Source organism: Pinus tabuliformis, chromosome 4_2 (genome assembly GCF_031772625.1).
Source record: "Pinus tabuliformis cultivar Carrire ecotype Pingquan chromosome 4_2, CPIR1, whole genome shotgun sequence".
Classification (NCBI taxonomy): domain Eukaryota; kingdom Viridiplantae; phylum Streptophyta; class Pinopsida; order Pinales; family Pinaceae; genus Pinus; species Pinus tabuliformis.
The window spans coordinates 175,735,843-175,758,819 of record NC_142304.1 but is presented as its reverse complement, the minus strand read 5'-3'; positions in this window follow the sequence as shown (position 1 = coordinate 175,758,819).

The window sequence follows — 22,977 nt, the reverse complement described above, 5'->3', positions numbered from 1 at the left end:
CATGATTTTGAGTTGGCAGATACTATCCATGCATTAAATATGTGGAGACACTATCTTCTTGGCAAGAGGTTTTTTATTGATGAGCAACCATAGTGTGTTGAGATATCTATTTCACCAACCAAATCTAAATGTTAGGAAAGCTAGATGGTTGGCCATGATCAGTGAATTTTAATTTGAGATCAGATACATTAAGGGTAACGAGAATAGGGTTGCATATGCTCTCAGCATGAGAGTGTAGATTGTTAGAGTCGGTCTTTATATCCCTCTGTCAGAGATCAAACTCTTTTTGCATTCATTTTTAGGTGTCTCGCTCGATTCACTCAGTTGCATTCCGCTAGGGGCATGCCATTATCTGACGGAAGGGCATTGTTACTTATTCCCCTCATGCCTTATCCTGCTAGTTTATGTCTGTTTGTTGAATCAATTTTAAGGTCATTTACAGTCCTGTTTGATGACTAGGTCAGCAAAGAGTTATTTTAGTCATCAAGTTTAGGGTTTCACAAATTTGGTTTTCAAAAGTGTCCAATAATGCCAGCAGGCTAGAGGGAGGTTCAAAATATGTTTTTATTTCGAAAATTTCATTGTCATACTAATTGACCATGACTTTTCTTCAAAACCCTGTTTTGAAGAAAAAGTCATCTTTTCGTCTTTTGAAATAATTGCCATGTGTATTTTCAAGGTTTTTCAATTGAAAATGTTCAAATGCAGCCTCTGGTCATTTTTTGCCAAATCCAATTCCACCACGCCTGCAAAAGTTGACAAGATTCATCATTAGCTCAAAAATCAGTGGAAACAAAGAACAAAGTATGTATTAAAGGTGTAAAGTGTCAAAGTTCAAAATATTGTAGAAATGGGTTTTTCAAAAGAAAGAATCAAAGTCCTTTGTATACATGAGTTATTTTCACATTTGATGATCCATATGCATGCCAAAGACATCAGCAAGAGTCAAGGCAAATCAAGGAAGTGAGAACAGAGTTTAGAAGCCAAAATTGTGTTGAAGATCAGTGCGCGGCGCACTGGGCAACTGGCGCGACACACTGGAGGAGCGTGGCGCATTGGGAACCTCTGCACAATGTAAATTTACTCCAGCGCGGTGCACTGGGAAGGCGCGACACTTTGGGCGTTTTGCGCAGCGCACAAAGCCGACACACAAAAAATTTGCCTTTGTTCCATAAATCCAAAACAACTCGATCTCCTCAGCTTCCTGTAAGTTCAAATCATCTTGTTATTGTTATCAACCCAGGTTTGGTGTGATTAAATAAGGAGAGTGTTGTGAATCTTTTTAAGTTTATCGATGAAAGCAAAATTGCCGCTTGGACCATGGATGGAACTACAGCTATACAGGTGAAGTATATGAAGGATGACGACGTTTGTTTAAAGCTACCTTTCTAAGATGTCTTTGCATTAACTGTAAAGTTGCTCAAAATACATTCAAGACATGAAATGTTGGCCTTCTTGTCACAATTCAACTCATGTGGCCTGTGGGAACTCTGATCACCAAGTATCTTACACATTTTGTCAACATTTTTGATTGCTATCAAAGCGCTGATGATTCAAAACTTTCCTAGGATTTATATTGAATGTTGAGTCGCCCATATGCTTTTGCTTGTGTATTGAGGCTCAGAACATTACCCGAACTCAGACCTGGTCGTTCACATGGTCGCTTTTTCCAGATCCATAGTATGATAATGTGCAACATATCATCTGTTGTGATACATATGCCACTTATGCCTATGATTTTAAGTTCGTGAACAACAATGGCTTTAGCAGGAACTCAGATGCTCCCCTTGTTTTTCAATTTGCATTTTAATATATAGCCATTATACCGCCTGAAGAAATTGTCAAGACAGGCCAAAGTATTCACTTAAACGGAGGTTGAGAATACGCACACTACAGTATGGGGTAGCGAGAAATATCAATGAACTGTATGACAGCGCTGATACAGAAGTTATACTTTCTAACTTGGTTCATAAGGTAATTTCAGCTTCCTTGGAGCAAGGTGTGAAGGAGGGCAGATTGTTACTGCATGACTGACTTGTCATTATTACAAAGGAAAAAGTATTTTAAACAAATAGATATGTGTTCGCTGGTATCGAAGGAGGTATTGTTTAGCAAAATTGCAGCTGGGATTGTTCATTTTTCCCATAATTAAAGGAAAAATTCAAAACCATTTTTATTAAAAGTTAACTTTTATTCAAACAGCAAACGTAAAATAAAAAGTCAAAGACCAAAAGCCAAAATTAGAACGAAGAATATCTACCACAGTAGAGAAATAGGATTGGAGGCCTATTTTTGTCTTCAGTTGCGATTCAAAGGGATTTACACCTACAAATTTCACCTCTTCATTGGTCATCAACAGATTCGAGTAGAAAATGTAACGATGCTCCTTTTACAGATGGTTGGCTTTTCATCTTTTGTTAGTAATGATTAAAAAATCCCCTATTTTCGTCGATCTGTTTTCTCATAGTTGAGTTTATTTATTGTATTGAAAATCATTTGTAAGGGGTCTGAGTTCTGGGAGAGGTAGGGAGAAAAAACTCAGTGCTTCACTGTACAGTTTGGCCAGGAAATTAATAAAATGATGCAGCTATGATTCATGAGATTCATGTGGTATGAGTTTAGCACATGTTTCTTCTTTCTGTTTCATATGTGTCTTGTTATGTTTTACAGTTCATTCATAATCATTTCCAGTTGAATGCTTTTAAGTAAGAAAGGTGGAATCCAGTTTACTGCTCTGCCTTGGGAAGGCATTCATGCTTTGTGTGTCTTCTTCTATTTGAAAAGGATTCATGTGTATGCCCTTTTCAGCTTTTCAATAGTCTTTCCACTCCATATTATTAAAATTTGATTGCTAAACCTCCTGCCTATCTTGCCTCACGAAATACTCTGTGTCTTTGATTTAATTTCCTAGCTCATGCTGTCCTTTGTCCCATACAGCCCAAGAAAATTCAGTCATTCATTAAATTACCTCTTTCATATCTATTTACTAGCCCAAAATCAGTTCCCATTTTAAGTCATCTCAAGCCCCATCGATTATTTGTCGTTGAGATTGACCCGGAGAGAGCCCCCTCCTGTCCTCGTAGGGCTAGCTATGAGGCTGAGCATGGTTTGATGTGGACCTAGAACCTTGCCTTTTCAGCTTGAGGCAAATCTAGGCTCTAACATATTGGTTACCATACTCGGGATCGAACCCAGACCGGGTATGTGGCAGACCCTGCACTTTGTGAAGTTGTAAAAGAAGTTAGAGATCAGTCAGTGGATTCTGAAATTGATGAAGCATTTTTCTTTGCCGTGTTTCAATGTTTGAAATCTCTGAAGTTTCCTCCTGAAGCTAAAACTGGTTTCTTTGAGTTAGTTGTTGAAAAATTTGAGAAGGAGATTCAGTATTTAAAAGATCAGATCCAATCATATGAATTCTGAGATCCCAAAAAGTTCTTGGAAACTCTCCCTCCTTCAAAACAAGAAACAATAGAGCCGCTCATGGATATTTGCATTGATAGTGTGTAGCTGGAAGTGTGTATTGCAGAGTTGGGGCAGCAAATAGAGTCTGGCTTTTGCGATCCTATTGAAACATACATGGAAATGTTTTTCAGTTTAAATGATAGATCAAATTATTTTTTACATAACCAGACTCATTACGTGCATGAATGGCTGCCAGCAATTACATCTGTGTCCTAGTGGAACCACTCTCAAGCAGCATCCTTGTCCCAGTTACTTGAATGGTTGATCTAGCATTACAACATTACTTGATCTATTGGCTCTACAACAAAGTAAGGTAGATTTTGTAAATAAATAGGCAGCCAAAGGCAACACTTCATTCTAGTTTCATTGCAGTTTTCGAGTCAGTCATTTCAGTTTCATAATATAGTCGGTTTAAATCAAGTTTCAGTCAATAATTGAGTCAAAAGTCTTGTGTGGATTTCTCGAAATAATGCACTCCATAGCCCAATGGACGAAGGCACTGTCTAGATCTTCTAGAGATCTGCCATTCTTGGCATCTCCAAGGAGCTACCATCCCCATTGGAGCCAATGTTAGAGTCGGTCTTTATATCCCTCCATCAGGGATCAAACAATTTTTGCATTTCATTTTTAGGTGTCTCGCTCGATTCACTCAGTTGCATTCTGCTAGGGGCATGCCATTATCTAACGAAAGGGCCTTGTTACTCATTCCCCTCATGCCTTATCCTGCTAGTTTAGGTCTATTTGTCGAATCAATTTTAAGGTCATTTACAGTCCTATTTGATGACTAGGTCAGCAAAGAGTTATTTTAGTCATCAGGTCTAGGGTTTCACATATTTGGTTTTCAAAAGTGTCCAATAATGCCAGCAGGCCAGAGGGAGGTTAAAAATATGTTTTCATTTTGAAAATTTCATTGTCATACTGATTGATCATGACTTTTCTTCAAAACCCTGTTTTGAAGAAAAAGTCGTCTTTTCGTCTTTTGAAATAATTGCCATGTATATTTTCAAGGTTTTTCGGTTGAAAATGTTCAAATGCAGCCTCTGGTCATTTTTTGCCGAAATCTAATGCCACCACGCCTGCAAAAGTTGACAAGATTCATCATCAACTCAAAAATCAGTGGAAACAAAGAACAAGTATGTATTAAAGGTTTAAAGTGTCAAAGTTCAAAATATTGCAGAAATGGGTTTGTCAAAAGAAAGAATCAAAGTCCTTTGTATACATGAGTTATTTTCACATTCGATGATCCATATGCACGCCAAAGACATCAGCAAGAGTCAAGACAAATCAAGGAAGTGACAACAGAGTTTAGAAGCCAAAATTGTGTCGAATATCAGTGCACAGCGCACTGGGCAACTGGCGCAGCACACTGGAGGAGCGCAGCGCATTGGGCGCCTCTGCACAGTGTAAATTTACTCCAGTGCGGCGCACTGGGAAGGCGCGGTGCGTTGGGCGTTTTGCGCGGCGCACAAAGCCGACACATAAATTTTTTTCCTTTGTTCCATAAATCCAAAACAACTCAATCTCCTCGGCTCCCTGTAAGTTCAAATCATCTTCTTATTGTTATCAACCCAGGTTTGGTGCGATTGGAAAAGGAGAGTGTTGTGAATCTTGTTAAGTTTATCGATGAAAGCAAAATTGCCGCTTGGACCATGGATGGAACTGCAGCTGTACAAGTGAAGTATATGAAGGATGACGACGTTTGTTTAAAGCTACCTTTCTAAGATGTCTTTGCATTAACTGTAAAGTTGCTCAAAATACATTCAAGACATGAAATGTTGGCCTTCTTGTCGCAATTCAACTCATGTGGCCTGTGGGCGCTCTGGTCACCAAGTATCCTACACAGTTTGTCAACATTTTTGATTGCTATCAAAGCGCTGATGATTCAACACTTTCCCATGATTTATATTGAATGTTGAGTCGCCCATATGCTTTTGCTTGTGTATTGAGGCTCAGAACATCACCCGAAATCAGACCTGGTTGTTCACATGGTCACTTTTTCCAGATCCACAGTATGAGAATGTGCAACATATCATCTGTTGTGATACGTATGCCACTTATGCCTATGATTTTAAGTTCGAGAACAACAATGGCTTTAGCAGGAACTCAGATGCTCCCCCTGTTTTGCAATTTGCATTTCAATATACAACCATTATACGGCCTGAAGAAATTGTCAAGACAGGCCAAAGTATTCACTTAAACGGAGGTTGAGAATACGCACACTGCAGTATGGGGTAGTGAGAAATATCAATGAACTGTATGATAGCACTGATACAGAAGTTATACTTTTTAACCTGGTTCATAAGGTAATTTCAGCTTCCTTGGAGCAAGGTGTGAAGGAGGGCAGATTGTTACTGCATGACTGGCTTGTCATTATTACAAAGGAAAAAGTATTTTAAACAAATAGATATTTGTTCGCTGGTATTGAAGGAGGTATTGTTTAGCAAATTGCAGCTGGGATTGTTCATTTTTCCCGTCATTAAAGGAAAAATTCAAAACCATTTTTATTAAAAGTTAACTTTTATTCAAACAGCAAATGTAAAATAAAAAGTCAAAGACTGAAAGCCAAAATTAGAACGAAGAATATATACCACAGCAAAGAAATAGGATTGGAGGCCTATTTTTGTCTTCAGTTGCGATTCAAAGGGATTTACACCTACAGATTTCACCTCTTCATTGGTCATCAACAGATTCGAGTATAAAATGTAACTCTGCTCCTTTTACATATGGTTGGCTTTTCATCTTTTGTTAGTACTGATTAAACAATCCCCTATTTTGGTCGATCTGTTTTCTCATAGTTGAGTTTATTTATTGTATTGAAAATCATTTGTAAGGGGTCTGAGTTCCGGGAGAAGTAGGTAGAAAAAACCCAGCGCTTCACTGTACAGTTTGGCCATGAAATTAATAAAATGATGCAGCTCTAATTCATGAGATTCATGTGGTATGAGTTTAGCACATGTTTCTTATTTTTGTTTCATATGTTTCTTGTTATGTTTTATAGTTCATTCATAATCATTTCCAGTTGAATGCTTTTAAGTAAGAAAGGTGGAATCTAGTTTATTGCTCTGCCTTGGGAAGGCATTCATGCTTTGTGTGTCTTCTTCTATTTGAAAAGGATTCATGTGTATGCCCTTTTCAAATTTTCAACAGTCTTTCCACTCCATATTATTAAAATTTGATTGCTAAACCTCCTGCCTATCTTGCCTCAAGAAATACTCTGTGTCTTTGATTTAATATCCTAGCTCATGCTGTCCTTTGTCCCATACAGCCCAGAAAATTCAGTCATTCATTAAATTACCTCTTTCATATCTATTTACTAGCCTAAAATCAGTTCCCATTTTAAGTCATCTCATGCCCCATCGATTATTTTTCGCTGAGATTGACCCGGAGAGAGCCCTCTCCTGTCCTTGTAGGGCTAGCTACGAGGCTGAGCGTGGTTTGATGTGGACCTAGAACCTTGCCTTTTCAGCCTGAGGCAAATCTAGGCTCTAACATAGATGAACCATATTGCATTAGTGAGCTCATATGGTGTAAAGCCTCAAGAATTCTTCATTTTGAAACTCTCCCATACCAATTTTTCGTCTCTTTGACCATCATCATCAACTCAAAAGGAATCAAACTACAAGGTTTTTGGCATGCTAAGGTATTTAATTGTATTATCATTCATATTTAATAATGTTCCTTATTATTGAATTAATGTCTGTATTAGCTACCGAATTCATGCAATTTTGCAGCCAATCTATGTTTCTATATCTAACTCCAAGGTTTACCACGATCTGAGGTGCCAGCTAAGAAGAAAAATATATGGAAAGGTGGATATTGATCCCTTCAATTATTCCTTCCTATCCATCCAAACCAAATCATCAAAGGATTGATCGATTGTGTGGTTAAAAGGTGAAAGTCAACATGTTGCTGAGCAAGCGAGCGAGAGTTCGAAAATCTTATGTTTCATGATTCGCTTTGCCAAATAGAAAATCATGAGAAAACGATATTTTGATACCTATTAGAAGCTAATTTAAGAAGTTTGTTAGCTAATGGTAGGCGTTAAAGCCTCAAACAATTATTTGACATAGGATTTTATAAATATCGTGCAACAAAACACGAACATAGGTTTAATTTGATGTATGTGGCAGTGATGTTTTAAAAACTCCCTTTTCTTGTTAATGAAGAATTAAGCTTGATGCATAACTCATTGTGTTATAAGATTTTCGTGACAGCTTGTTTGTGGACGGCCCCTGTAAATAGTGAAGGTTCTATTTCTATATTTCCATTTTATCATTTATTTCAGTTATTTATATGCTCTATAGTCATTTTGCAGCATTGGTTTTAATTAAATATAAATAGAAAGATTTCCCTAATGATGACAATTGTAGCATTGACACCTTTCATATATTTATTTACAACTTTAATTTCAAAATAATTCCATAGATTTCTTTACAATTTCATTTCAGAGTGTTTCATTTCATAACATGGGTGATTTCCTTACAATTTCATTTCAGAGTGTTTCATTTCAGGACATGAGTGATTTCCTTACATTTTTGTTTCAAAGCATTTCATTTTAAAGCATGAGTGATTCCTTTGTAGTTTTTTTTAGAGTATTTCATTTCAAAAGCATTTTATTTCAAGGCATGAGTGATTGATAATGAGAAGGTGTATGGTTTTCATTTTAACTAGAGGTCAATTTCATTTTAGTTTTTATGCAAGTGATTGTTAGAACATTAGAGGAATACTTCTACTTTTAGAGATTAAATTTATGTTGCAACAAATTACTTAAGTTTTTCTTAATTCAATAAGACAATGTAAATTTGCTTTAGTTTCATTTTACTAGTGTAAACAACATTTTTATTTCATTAGAAAGGAGTGAGAAAGAATGTAATTCAGATTGAATATGTTAATTTCATTTTCTTTGAAGAGTAAAATAGGAACACAAAACATCCTTATAAATAATTTTCAATAACTCAATCATACACATTAATAATCTGAAGGCTTCTAGCATATATAGTGCACTTGCACTTCACAAGTTTACCGACTCTAGTCGATAATTATGTAACAAGTTAAGACAATTAAATTTATAATCATTTTGGCACCGTTGTTGGGGATGTGTAAATAGAAGTATTTATCTTTTCATAATTAAAATAAATAAATAAATGATATGCATAGGGAAAGAGATTCTAGAGGTATATTTGTAGGTAGAGGTAAGATTTTAATTCCAACAACATCAATCACCGCACCATGACCTCGTAGTGAGACACCACCCACACAAACTCGAATTCCATCCATAACATGTAAACACAAACTCCTAGAGGTATTAAGATATGAAATCCAACCTAGGGATTCACCAACTTCATCAACAAAATCCATTGATAGAAGAACCAGAGGAACTAGAGGAAGCTGAAAACCCAATTTTGGAACCATAACCCTATATTAGTTCTGAGGAATCTACAGTGGATGGAGAAGAGGAAGGAGAGCTACATAATTTAAATGGTGAACAACCTAGGATTGGAGGTGGAAGAGGAGGAAATAGGGGAGGTGGAAGAGGTGGAGGAAGAAGAAGAGGGAGAGGAGAAGATATAAATCATGAACCCTTTCGATTACCTATTCTCGATGAAGATACAACTGTGACAATGAAAAATATCTCACCCTCTATCCTTCCAAACTTTAATAGGCTAGGGAGTGAAGATCCTAAAACATCTATCTTTGAATTTGAAGTCTTGTGTAGATCATATGATTTTCTGCATGATGCTCAAAAGTTCAAATTATTCGCTGCAACCCTTAAAGATGCGGCATTAAAATGGTTTATGGGTTTAGGAATAAATTCCATAAGAACATGGGAACAAATGAAAAATAAATTCTTAGAGATATATAAGGACTATTGTATGCCCATAATATTAAGGATGAAGTATTTAAAATGGTACAAAAAGAAGATGAAAATCTTGAAGACTCTGTTGAAAGATTTGCTTATAATCTTAAAAGGGAAAAAATGAATAATCTAGATTAGGAAACTTTGAAAGCTCTCTTATTGAAATCCATTAAAGATGAGTGGATTGATATTCTTAGTCTAATGGGTAAGGGAGAAATTTCTCAGTTGTCACTTGGAGAAATTTGTGAGTTATGCATACACATTTCAAGAGGCAAAGCAAGAACTGGAAAAAATCCAAGAGATCCTCTTTTATCAAGGATTAATAAATCGGCAGCTGGGACAGTAAGTAGAGAAGAATTAGGTAATTTTATTGATATTTTTAAAACAAATATTTTAGGGAGTCTTGGTGAACAAATTGACGCCCTTAAAAAAAACAAGAAAAAAGATGAAAATGCTACATTATCCATTTTTTGTCCTAAGTGCAGAAAGAAACATGACTTGAGAGAATGTCCTCTTGATCTAAGGAGTGTAGAAACTTGTGTTATATGTACGGAAAATCACGATATGAAAGAATGTCCCTCAATACCAGGTCTTAAGTTGTTTATCAAGAAGAATTAGTACCAAGTCAGGTAGATCCTCTTTGTTTTATTAGTAAAAGACCATGGAAAAATTCACAACCAAATACAACTCAAGGTTTTAACACTCACAAGCCATTTGTACAACCATCGCAAAGTAAATAGAATGCACCAATGCCTTGGAAATATTGGCCACAACATTGGTCACAAGGATAGAAAAATCCTTATGGAAAATACCCTCAATATCTTCAATATCCACAATTTCAACATTCATATGCTTTTTTTCCTCCACAGTATTATCCTCAACCTGTTCAACAAAGTCAACCCTACAATTTGAATCCACAACTTTCATTACCATTTCCTCAAAGACCAAACCAATTTCCTGCCCAACAACTTCCAAATCCGAATAATAATAAAAACTCACAACCTGTTTACAATATGGAAGGACAAAATTTCCAAACTTACATGATAACTCCACGAGGTCTAAACAATGTTCAACTTAGATCTGGTAGAGTATTGGAGAAAAAGTCCATGTTCGTTGTTATTCAGGAAAGTGAAATGATCTCTCAAGAAGAGAAGTTTCTTAATGAAAAATATAAAAACTCAAAAACAAGTTACTCCAACACATCAAAATAACTCAACTCCTATTAAAGAACCTTCAATATTTGTTTCAAAACCACCTTTTCCTAAGGGATTGAAAATTGATTAAGGAGTCGAAAAGCATATTTTATTGCCTGATTATGATATGTTAGATGAATTGAAGAATGTTTACGTAAAAATTACTTTTCTAAAAGCCATTAAGGAAATACCAATTTTTGCAAAGACAATTAGAGAGTTGATCATAAAGAAACCAGGAAGAAAAAAAAGTCAAAAGAATCCAACTAGTCAAGAAAATTGGAGATATCATGATGGGTAAAACAACAATTCAGAAATATCTTGATCTAGGAAGTCCCATTGTGAAGACATGCATAAATGGTGTAGATATCCCAAATAAATTGATTGATCTAGGAGAAGCTATAAACATCATGAGTAAAAAAACTATGACTCAACTAAAACTTTCTAATCTTCAATACACCTACATTGTTACATTCAGCAGACATATTTGTAATCAAACCTGATGGTGTCTTAGAAGATATATATGTATCCTTAGATTCTTGGGAATATCCTATTGATTTCATGATTTTAACACCCAAGAATAACTTAGGAGGACATCCATTGATTTTAGGAATACCATGGTTGGCTACAATTGATGCTTTCATAAGTTGTAGATCTAGTGACATGTTTATCTCTGATGGAAATCCATCAAAGAAATTCACATTGTATCCACCTACAAGAACAACGATATAAGTTGAAACTGAAGAATGGTTAGATGATGACATTGATATAGGACCAATATTTTCTACTTCACAAATAGATGAGGAAGATCAAATTTTGAATTTAATGGAAAATAATGAGTCTTCATCGTATTGTGAATCTAGTCAAAATTTTAAGAACAATGCAATATTGAATATTTATCTTCTTGTCAACTATCCTTGCATTCTATGGAAAATTTTGGCAATTCCACAATTGAAATATTTCTAGGAAAACTTTGAATATCAATAATAATTTGGAAAAAATTTAAAAGAAAGAAATAATAAAGATGTTACAAGAACATTCCTCTGCTTATGCATGGGAATTTACTGACTTGAAGGGAATTGATCCTAGTACTTATATACATCATATATACGATGAAGAAAATGCCAAAACAATTCAACAACCTCAAAGAAGAATGAATCCAAATCTAAGGGAAATTGTTAAAGAGGAACTACAAAAACTGTTGAATGTAAGTTTCATCTATCCAATATCAGATAGTCAGTGGGTTTCACCCTTAGTAATTGTTCCTAAGAAGAATGGAAAATGGAGGTTATTCATTGACTATAGGGAATTAAACAAAGCCACTTTAAAATATAATTTTCCACTTCCTTTTATAGATCAAGTTTTAGATACATTGGCAGGAAAGAAATATTTTTCATTCTTGCATGGTTTGAGCGGGTATAATCAAATCCAAGTAGCCCTAAAAGACCAAGATAAAACTGCTTTTACCTGCCCATGGGTATCTTATGCTTATCGAGTACTTCATTTTGGATTATGTAATGCACCTACAACATTCAAAAGAGCAGTATTAGGCATTTTTCTGATCTAATTCATGATTGTGTGGAAGTATATGGTCCAGGTGGATATTGAAAAAGTACCAGTGGCATGGTAAAAGGCTCCAAACACAAAGTGGAAGAATTTGGATAAACTTAGCATCAGATAGAAGTGCTCATCATCCTGATTCCAACAGTGTGAATGGAACTCAAATCTGAGTTCATATGAAGAAGTTAGAGAAAGTCAAATTTCAAGTTTGACTTGTCCAAGTGGCAGGAGGAGATGACATGGCAAAAGTTTCAGTGAATGGTGAAGCGCCAAGTGGCAGGATGCCATTAGGTCCCGCATGTCATAGAAAACCAAGGTCATCAGTTAAGGTATCGTCCCCCAACAGAGCTTAGTTGCGAGGTGATATATCACATATCGCAATCACAGAAGGGGCTAGTGTTTGCGAAGCGGCCCCAATAGTAATCCCGGTTGCGATTGCGATAGGGTTCCGAACGTGATATGTTATACACTATATTTCATAGCTCAGTGGGTCCATTGTTATCACAGTGTATGGACTTTGCTATCCACTGTGGGAAGTGCCAATTTCGATTTGCGATGGGGACTGTCAGATGCGATGTCTTATACATTGTGATTTATAACCATGGCAGGTCTGTTGTATCGCAGAGTGCTAGATTGTTTGGGCTTGGGACTGTCCGCCGATGGTTGGAAACAATGATAGTAAGAGCTGTCAATTTCCACGCATAGTTGAAGAAGTTTTGTGCCATGTTTGTAAGGGGTTTCACCATAATTGTAAGGTTGTTTCCATGTATCATTCCAGCCCGATCCCGCCTGCTTAACTTGGTTTATTGTGTTAAAATTGCCCGAGTATTGTGGGATTTCCGCCATGCTTATAAAAGACCCTTTTGTGTCAGAAAAAGGAAGAGGGGACTAGAATATTAGTTCAGAAGTCATCGTATGCAGTAGACCCTAACCTAGCAGCACACTGGAACCTCGCCTATAGTAGCAGGGAGGTTCCGAGAGGTTGTAGAAAGCCCGATTATCCAAATCGGGTGTTTGGATAGGCATTTTTGCACGATTTTTCTCCAACAAGTTAGTGGTACTATCTGTTTTTGAAGATTATCTCTCCATTATTCGTCCATATTCCAGCTTGGAGTTATAAGGATTGTAAAGAATCTTGCTTGTACTTTTATTTCCTTTTTATGCCACTTAATGAATGAAGGCCTCGCCACTATTGAGTAGGGCCCGGAGACATAGTCCAAATTCGACGAACTCCGTAATCAAATCTTTGTGTCATGGTTTCTTTCTTATCATGTTATTCCTGCATTGTTTTGTGTACTTTTAAGTTCCATGGTTAATCAGCTCTGTTTCATGTAATTCTGATGCATCTATAAGTAAAAGATCCTGGATTCGGGGTGAAAACCAAGTAATGTTGGCATCCTAAATTTTCTTTCCCATTCCTATTTTATTTTTATCCCTCTTCTTCTTTTTAGAATAATTAGCTAAATAATTAATGAGATTCTGCAGCTTTGACATAATTTCTGCAGTTGATGTTTGATAGGAACTACTAATTGGAGCAAATGAAGAAATGATCAAATCCACCCTTGGAAGCACTTGAAGACAATGCAAATGGAGAAATCAAATGTTAGAATCATTAATTCAAAAGGTATGCAAATTTTTAATTTAATAATAAGGGTCAAAAAATTCGTATATGAACTATATAGATGATATATCGTTGGTTCAAAAACCATCATTGTCGAAAGTGGAATGAAAATATCTTGTCATATCAAATAAATAAAAATTGTAAACCATTATTCATCCCTCATCATTACACAACACTCCAGTCTCAAATTCCACATTCATTGTTGAGATCACCCAACCCATATTCATTCATACCCTAACGATCACTTAACTTCACTTATTTTTCCTCTCACTCTCGCTCATACTCTCACCAAAAGCCATTATCCTGAAACCTTGACTCATACCCTGTCAAGAAGAAAATTCTGAGGTGAAACTTCTCAACCATGGGTGTCATAGTGAGAACAAAACCAAATGGTCAAAAATTTATGGAAGGATATCCGCAGGTGAAAGAAATGTTGCATAAAGCACAATGGCTAGAGTTCGTGGAAAAGTTTGATGGTTTTAACAATTTTGGCTTGTTGGGGCCTGACCCAGGTTCAAAAGTGTTTTAACCAAACAAATCCCAAAACTATCGGCCCTTTCGGCAACAGTCCATGGAGCGTGGACTGAGGTCTCACCCGAGGTAGTATGGGAGGGTACTGGAACCAGGTTTTTGCACCCTAGGGATGTCTTGATGAGGTCTGGAAAGGTCGCAAACCAATCTGGCATGCTTGCACTGCTCCACGCAGTTGTCTAACCTTCGCGTAGCTCTGTACTGAGCACGAAAAGTCGCTGCCTAGATCCTTTACCCTTACGGTGTTATTATTATAGATTTGACTTAATTTTGTGGGCCAACTATTCTTATTTACTCATTTAACATTTGTAACTAGTGTGCGCAGTAATAAACTGTAAAGAGATGCAAGGATATAACCGAAACATAAACACACAGATCAGATGCAAAATATTCTAAAATAAACTTATCTTTTATTAACCTTCTGTTCCAGTACAATCCAATTCCATCCTACGCACATGGATATAGGGGTCTGCGCACATAGCTGCGGACTCTACCAGGCCTCTGTGCACACAGCTGCAGAGCCTCTTCCTACTCCTACAACCCAAGACTCAAACTTACAGACTCAGAGTGAATATCGCATTAAAAAACCCATAATAATCCAGAACAAACTCAAAAACTGAACTCTACACTTAGAGCCTCGCTCTATTTATACATTCCCATGGTCTGTGGACCATGGGTAGGTCGACCCACTCTATATTAAATTACAATATTTGAGGGTGGATAACCCTTTGACTTGACTCATTGCAATTCACGATATGCGCACTACATGGAGCCTTTACAATACCATTACCTAAAATTGTGGGCTTTAAGCCCCAAAACTATTACGCGGGGGATCCGCTGCTTAATAGGCCCCCAACACAAACATCGTGACTCACCCTCAAGTCACCCCATTGGTGTGGTGAGTCGCACTACCAAGGCTTCACAGTCCGCCATCCCTGTGAGTGATGCACTATAATCTGTTGCTCTGTCATTGCCTCCTGCAATGCTTCTTCAAGCTCCTACTCCATTGCCCCTACTAATTCACTTAATGGATGATGTTCATTCTGCTCTGCTAGGTTAACAAAAAGCGACCACTCATAGGATTTTAGCTCTAGCTGAGATGTCAAATGCATGAACTTTTTGTGTAAGAGTAGAAAAATTACGATCTTTGGTTCGGTATACTCAATGTCTGCTAAAGCTTGTGTTGCACTTTTTCAAGAGAGTTGTTGCTATCCATGAGGTCCCAATCTTCAAGTTTCGTCGTGGGCACTCGGCCTAGAGACGAACTTTTAAACGAAATTTTGTCTTTTTCTCAAGATTCACCATCTTGCCCTTATCTTTCATAGATCGCTTACCAAACTGTGGGTTCCATGGCGACATTCGGACCGGTCCTGCTACCTGTTTGGGAATTTTCGGTACATCTCCCACCATTGGCGTTGGGCTCAGTGCGGTGTCCTTGGTTGTTGACATTATGCTGTTTAGAAGGTCCTACATCTCTTTTGGCAATGTTGCAAACACTGGGCTTACTCTCAAAGCGTCGAAGTTTGACGGGTCCATATCTATTGGATAGCGCAATAACTTAATTCTCAAGATGCCACGATTTGTTTGGTGGATGACCAACTATGATTTATAGGCCTGTTGAAATTCAAATTCGACCATTCCCCCCTTTTCTAGCTCATTAATGCTATATTGGCGGCAGATCGTTTCAAATCTAGTTCTGACTCTGTGTCTTAAATGCCCACCGCCCGCTCCTTTTCGCCTTAACTTGGACGTCTTGTCATGAATAGTGACACCAATAGTCACTTCCTTGTTTATCCACATAGCAGCGTAGCCCCTTCTGCATGACCATGACCCCTTGTGTCATACCTACCCTACGCGCAGCCCTGTTGTCGCGCAACTCCCTAACAGACTATTTTATAGTCCTGCACTCTCTTTCAATTGTTTGGAGTGGTGAGACTGTGCTTCCTACGGATAGTCATACAGTCGGCCCACCCGTGTAGAGCTTTAGGCGACTGCCATTTACTCTTCCTGAGAAGGGTTCTCTGTTAAGTTTGACTAGCTAGACCGCACCCTCGTCTGTAACTTCTTTGACCACATATGGTCCTAACCAATGCATTCTGAGTTTCCCCCGAATTTTTTTGAACTTTCTGTCATACAAAAACACTAAATCATTTACCTTGAATGTGCGCATCTTGATATGGTGATTGTGCAAGGATTTCTCGTGTTGTTTCTGTACCTACTAATGGAATCTCGCGAGAAACCGTTCTTCCTCAAGTTCTTCCAATTGCGCGAGCCTTTCTTCCAATGCTTAGCGGTTTGACATGCCTATCATCGTTGTTATCCGCAAACTAGGTATAATGTATTCCATTGGCATGACTGCTTCCATGCCATAGACTAACCTAAAAGGAGTCTGACCTGTCAATTTCTTGCATGTGGTTCTGTATGCCCATAATACGGTAGGTATGCACAAGTCCCAATCATTTCATTGTGTGTTACATACTTTGGTCAGCGCAGTCTCTAGAATATTGTTGAATGCTTCTACTATCCCATTAGCTTGTGGATGGTACGACGTACTTTGCTGATGATACACTTGGAACTCCTCAGTGAGTGCGCTGATAGTTTTGTTTAGGAAGTGTGTTCCACGGTCACTCATTAAAATTTTTGGGCATCCAAACAATGTCAACACATTGTTGAACAAAAATTTCACAGCCGTGGTAGCCGTACAGTCCTTAACCGGTTGTGCTTCCACCCATCGAGTCAGGTACTCTGTCACGGTGATGATGTAGCGCGTGCCCGTTTTCCCCTGAGGTTTGATTGACCCCACAAAGTCTATTTCCCATTTCTTGAATGGCTGCAGTGTCATCTATGGATTGAGTGGCATCTCATCTCTTCCCAATGGTTTCCTAGTCCTTTGACATACGTCACAGGCCTGACAATGTGCTTTCGAATCTTGATGTAGGGTTGGCCACCATAGTCCGGTGTGAAGAATCTTCTGTGTCGTCGCCCATCCCGCATAGTGTCCTCCTGTAGCCCCTCCATGTGCTTCTGTGAGGATCTATCCTCGTTCAAATTCAGGTACATATCTTCGCAATATCTCATTGTTTCCCATTTTGTAGAGGTTCCCCACGATGACAGAAAAATCCGCCATGCGTACCACCAATTCCTTCTTCTACTGGACTGAATATCCCTGCGGCATAGTCCCTGTGGTTAAAAAATGAATTATATCTTCGAAGTGGCCATCCGCTATGAACACCACAAAGATTTGTGCATCAGGTAGTCCTTCTTCCAAATTTGTTGGCTCCTCTCTTGTCTCAATTCGTGATAAGTGATTTGGTCCTGCATTTAGGCGTCCCAACTTTACAATGACCTCAAAGTCATATTATTGAAACAATAGAAGCCATCTGCATATGCGCCCCCCCAACACAGGCTTGTTCACCAGGTATTTCAACGCAGAATGATCGGTATACATCTTGAAGTGCCCACCAAGTAAATAGTATCGGTATTTCTGGAGCATGTATACCATTGCCAACCCCTCGCGCTCAATAGTAGAGTAGTTCTTTTTGTCTTTTGATAGCCGTTGACTCGCGAACACAATCGGGTGATCCACGCCTTCCATGCCTTCTTGCATAAGTACAACTCCTAGTGTGATACACAACGCATCAACGTGTACATGAAATTCTATGTCCCATTTTGGAAAGACCAAGATGGGAGCAGATGCCATTTTCTCCTTGAGAACATCCAAACTTTTCGCACAATCATCATTCCAACAATATGTAGCATCCTTTTTCAATAGCTTCTCCATTGGCGCTATTATTTGCGCATAGCTCTTGATAAACTTCCTATAGTAACCAGTGTGCCCCAACGTAGCGCGTAGTTGTTTAACACTTCGCGGTGCTTCCAAATTGAGAATAACAGTAATCTTCGCAGGATCCACCATCAAACCTTGTTTGCAAACCACATGGCTGAGCAGGTTTCCAAAGGGGATGATGAAGGTGCACTTTTTCATATTCAGCACAATCTAGTGTCATCAGCGAGTATCCAGCATCAAACGTAACCTTGCTATATGGTGTTTAACTAACCTGGACATAGTCCAATCATCCAAATAAACCTCCAAGAAATTATGGATGTATTCCTTGAACGTGGCCACCACTACACGCGAAAATATCGTTGGCGCATTCTTCAGCCCAAAGGGCATAACAATGTGTTGAAAAACAACCCCATTTGGTTGCAAAGGTTGTCTTGCTCTTATCTTCCGGCACGATCTTAATCTGATGGTACCCTGAGAAACCATCTGTGAATGAGTACGCTTCCTATCCACCAACATTCTCCAATACTTCATCTGTAAATAGTGTCGGGAATGGATTGTGAACACAGGTGTCGTTAAGCTTCCCGAGGTCCACACAGATTCTAATTTCGCCCTTTTGTTTTTTCTCCTGTACTACCATAGGACTTACCCAATCTGATTCTTCCACTGGTTCAATAATTCCAGCTACAAGCATTTTGTCTAATTCTTCGTGGACCTTTTCTTTATACTTCGGATTCAACCGGTAAGGTCGTTGTTTAACTGGCTTCACGTCCGGTTTCAGAGTGATCTTCATCATCCCTAATTCGCCAATGATCCCCTTTAAGTCCGTGATTTTGGTCGGGAACAAATCTTGGTATTTGTGGAGTAACTCAACAACCTTATATACCGTAGCATCGTCCTAGTAGTCCCCAAGCGTCGTGTACTTCAGCTCTGTGTCTGTACCTATGTTTACCTGCTTTGTTTTTAGCGGCATAGTGATGTTGGGGTCCTCAATTGATGGTCCTCGAACTTCGCGACACCCTTCAATTTTTGGAATATTAATGTTTCAAGGGTCGTCATCGTCCTCTTCTGCTTGTACATTATAACATTCTAGGGCACAACTTAACTGGGTTGGCCATGCTAGTTGAACTTCTTCCCACGGTTCCTATGGTATTTTGAAGATGGTGACTTTCATAGTTGCAGTGTGTCGTCAATAGTATCCGACCATCGGTCTTCAAAGGTGAATGTTAACAAAAATCCCTCGCACAACACATCCCATTTGCCTATACCATGTCGGAGTTTTGTCTCGGTATACCAATTCATGGGTATGACATCCAAGGTATGATAGAATAAGTGTACCCATTCAGGCTGAGGCTCTTCTCCATAGGCCTTGGTCCATTTTGCAAGGTGCGTGTGTGGGTCATCGCATCCATCGTATTTATCTGCTAGCCATAGTTCTATTTTCCCAAGTCGTAGCCGCATCATCCTCTTGCAACCACTCCAGTTCTCAAAATTTACTTGATGTGTTCCCCACCAATGCGTGGGTGTCGCATGCAGCGCCCACTTCAATGCATCGAACTGCTATCGCTCCGGTACTGCGCTCTCAAACTTGCTCAAGAATTCATCCACCATTATCAATCCATCATATGTCGGTAGATCTCAGGCCTAGGTTATTATGCAACATAGTGATCTAGTCATCATGTTGCAATTTAGCGTTGTCACTTCATTCAACTAATTGTGTCAGCGTTCGTCTTCTTCGTCTAAATCCAAGGTGCAAGAACCTGTGCGCTCCCACAAGATTCTTCCATCTGTAGTCGGATTTACCCAATCTTGATCCCACGCAGTTATCTTGTAGGTACAATCCATCTCATCGTCGCTCTCATCATTGCGTACAGGTTCACTGTAGTGCACTCCTTCAATTGGATCTAGTGGAATGACTACGCGTAAAGACTTTTTCTCAAATATCATCTTCCACTTCTTTAGGTTGATGATTCCATTCGTATCAATGGACCAGTCTATTCCTAGCAACGCGGGGTAAGGGTTGCTATCATCCACAATCTATATCACCTCAAAGTCCATCTTTGTGCTCACGCCTTTGGTATCAACTATCATCCCCTGCAATCTCTCCACGGGCAAAATTTTCTGTTGGTTCGCCATCCGCAATTGAATGGGGGACCACTGCAATGTGGGCCTACCCATGCGTTCCCATGTCTGCTTTGGTAACATATTCGCATCCGAACCCAAGTCTAGAATTACTTGATCCATTTCATATTCACCAATCTGTGTCGTCAATCTCATTTCCCTCCCAGTGTGCAATGCATGCTTTCCCAGTTTTCGGACTACGCGGGTTTCCCCTAACCCTGTGCACCTAGTTATCAACTCCTATAGTCCTTTAACCACCTTATTATCGCACAACAATTTCATGCATGTATCTAAAAAGGTAGTAAGCATAGAAAGATCCATCCCTATCTCTGGTTGATCCTTACTACCTGAAGTAGAGGCTTCCGCGAAGCTCTTCTTAGCTTCCATAAATGTCTCCTTTGTGTGTTCCAAGTAAAACTTCGGTTCCTTTGTAAGAGCCTTGCGAACCCAGGTATCTTCTTCGTGCTGCTTCCCCTTATCTTCCCCTCTGGTCGCACCACTTCTAAGCATCATGTTCATGTTGGGGTCTTCTTCACGTGGTTCAGACCTCGTCATTTGGATATTCTGAGTTGGAGTAGGTTGTAGTACCCCCTTCTCGTGCATCTATGTGATCAGCGTAGGAAAATCCATCATTTCATGATCAAACTGCTCACAGTACGAACACAATATTATCATTCGGTTGGTACAATCACAAGTGTAGTGCCCCAGTCCTCCGCAATTGTAATAGATTAATTGTCCGCGGCCCCTTCCTGGCCCCATCCCTCCTCTTCCTCAACCTCGGCCCTGAAATCCAGTGTGTGCCATCCCCGCACCTGGGTTGAGGGCTCGCGTTTTTGTCTGCATTTGATAGGCTGGGGTCCACTCCATCATCAACTTGTAGTTGTGACACGTACGCTCATCGTGGCCCACCGACCTACAGAAATTACAAAACAGCTATTGTGGAGTCTGCATATACTTCTACAACAGATGACAATTGTCCATTATGTGTTTTCCTCCTATCTGACAGATCGCACACCATAGTGGGGGTGTCGCACTTGGCCCTTCTTGTGCCTCCGATCTCAATGGCATTGGCCCCCCTCCTACCAAGTAGTTCGCAAATACCAAACAATGATCCTTATCATGGCCCTAGCCTTTGCATTTTATACACCACACTTCTTCCCGCGCCTCTAGCCATGCTGCCCTATCCTGCTTCAAACTTTTCATATCCAAGCATAGGTTCTACAGTTGAACATGGATCTGTTGAACTCCCAATCCCAGATCTGGTATCTGTGTTTCATGCAACCTCATCACCATTTCCAATGCTTCTGCCTCGGTCGAAAGCTTCTGTTATGACAACGCCGTCCTCAGGTGTGGTGTCAAATATGCCACAAACCACGTGTAGAGTTGCACATCCGTTAGCATCATATTAGCCTCACGGATCATACTCTTCAGTCTTTGATCCAGATCCCAGGGGGTCTCGCCTGTAAGCATCACAATTTCCTTAAATCCGATGATTGACTGCGTCTTTGATTTCGGTTGGCTGAATTCTTTGTTCAACGCAATCTGGATCTCTGCTATTCTTGCATTTGGGTGATCATTCAAGTGCTTGATATACCATGTCAATGCCCGACCTTGCAGCACGCTTACCAATGTAGCCTTCTTAATGTTATCATCCATAACCCCTTGTGCTTCCCACACTAATCTTACCATCAACCAGAACTGATCAGGGTCCTCATTTCCTACTCCTCTAAATATGGGTAGCTTAATTGCGCTCGCCATACTAAACTGCTAGTTTGGTGGAGGTGGTGTGGGTGAAGATGGAGGTGAAGGAGGTGACACGAGTGGTGGCATAAGTGGGGATGGTAACTGTGGAATGCGCTGCCTTATCAAACTAACTGAACTCCTCGGAGAAACCCGAGCGGGCTCTTTCTCGCTCTCTCATGAAGGTGAAATTAAAGGATTGTTTCCTAATCCCTCGGTCCCTTTGTAGATCCTTCTGCTCCGCATCGTTCCAAACATAAATGTATTCGCATCACCCATTTTTCACATAACAGCATGTTAATCCAGGTATTCAAAGATTTGATGTACTTACCATGTGAGAAAACGTCTTTCTACTTCGTTATAGCTTATAGCTATGTCTATCGCAAATTCAGTGATAAACCCTCCTATTATCCAGTCGAGCCAATGGTCTACAGCCCGCGCGATCTTATCTTCTGATGCCTCTAGCCTGCACACTAACTCTGGAGTCCACACTATCGGTTGATTGAGCTTATACCTTCCCTGGTTGTCGGCTAACCTCGCGATCCAATCATATAGCTCTGAAGAGAAGGACGCGAAGAAGATCTTGTGGATTTCCGTATATACATAGCGATATAGCCACCTCTTCTCGAATGTATATGGAGTTTTGTTTTCCTGTGTCACGAACTCGTGAAGATTCTAATCCAACCAATCTTCAATTTCCTTCTTCATAGGGTTCCCGTGTTTCAACATCATACATCCCTTAGGCAGATCCAAGTCCTAGCAATGGAACCATTTGTTGGCTTGTTTGGGCCTAACCCAGGTTCAGAAGTGTTTTAGCCAAACAAATCCCGAAACTACCGGCCCTTTCGGCAACAGTCCATGGAGCGGGGACTGAGGTCTTACCTAAGGTAGTATGGGAGGGTGCTAGAACCAAGTTTCGGCACCCTAGGGATGTCTTGATGAGGTATGGAAAGGTCGCGAACCAATCTGACGCGCTTGTACTGCTCCGCGTAGTTGTCTGACCTTTGCATAGCTCTGTACCGAGTGCAAAAAGGCGCTGCCTAGATCCTTTACCCTTACGGTGTTATTATTATAGATCTGACTTAATTTTGTGGGCCCAGTATTCTTATTT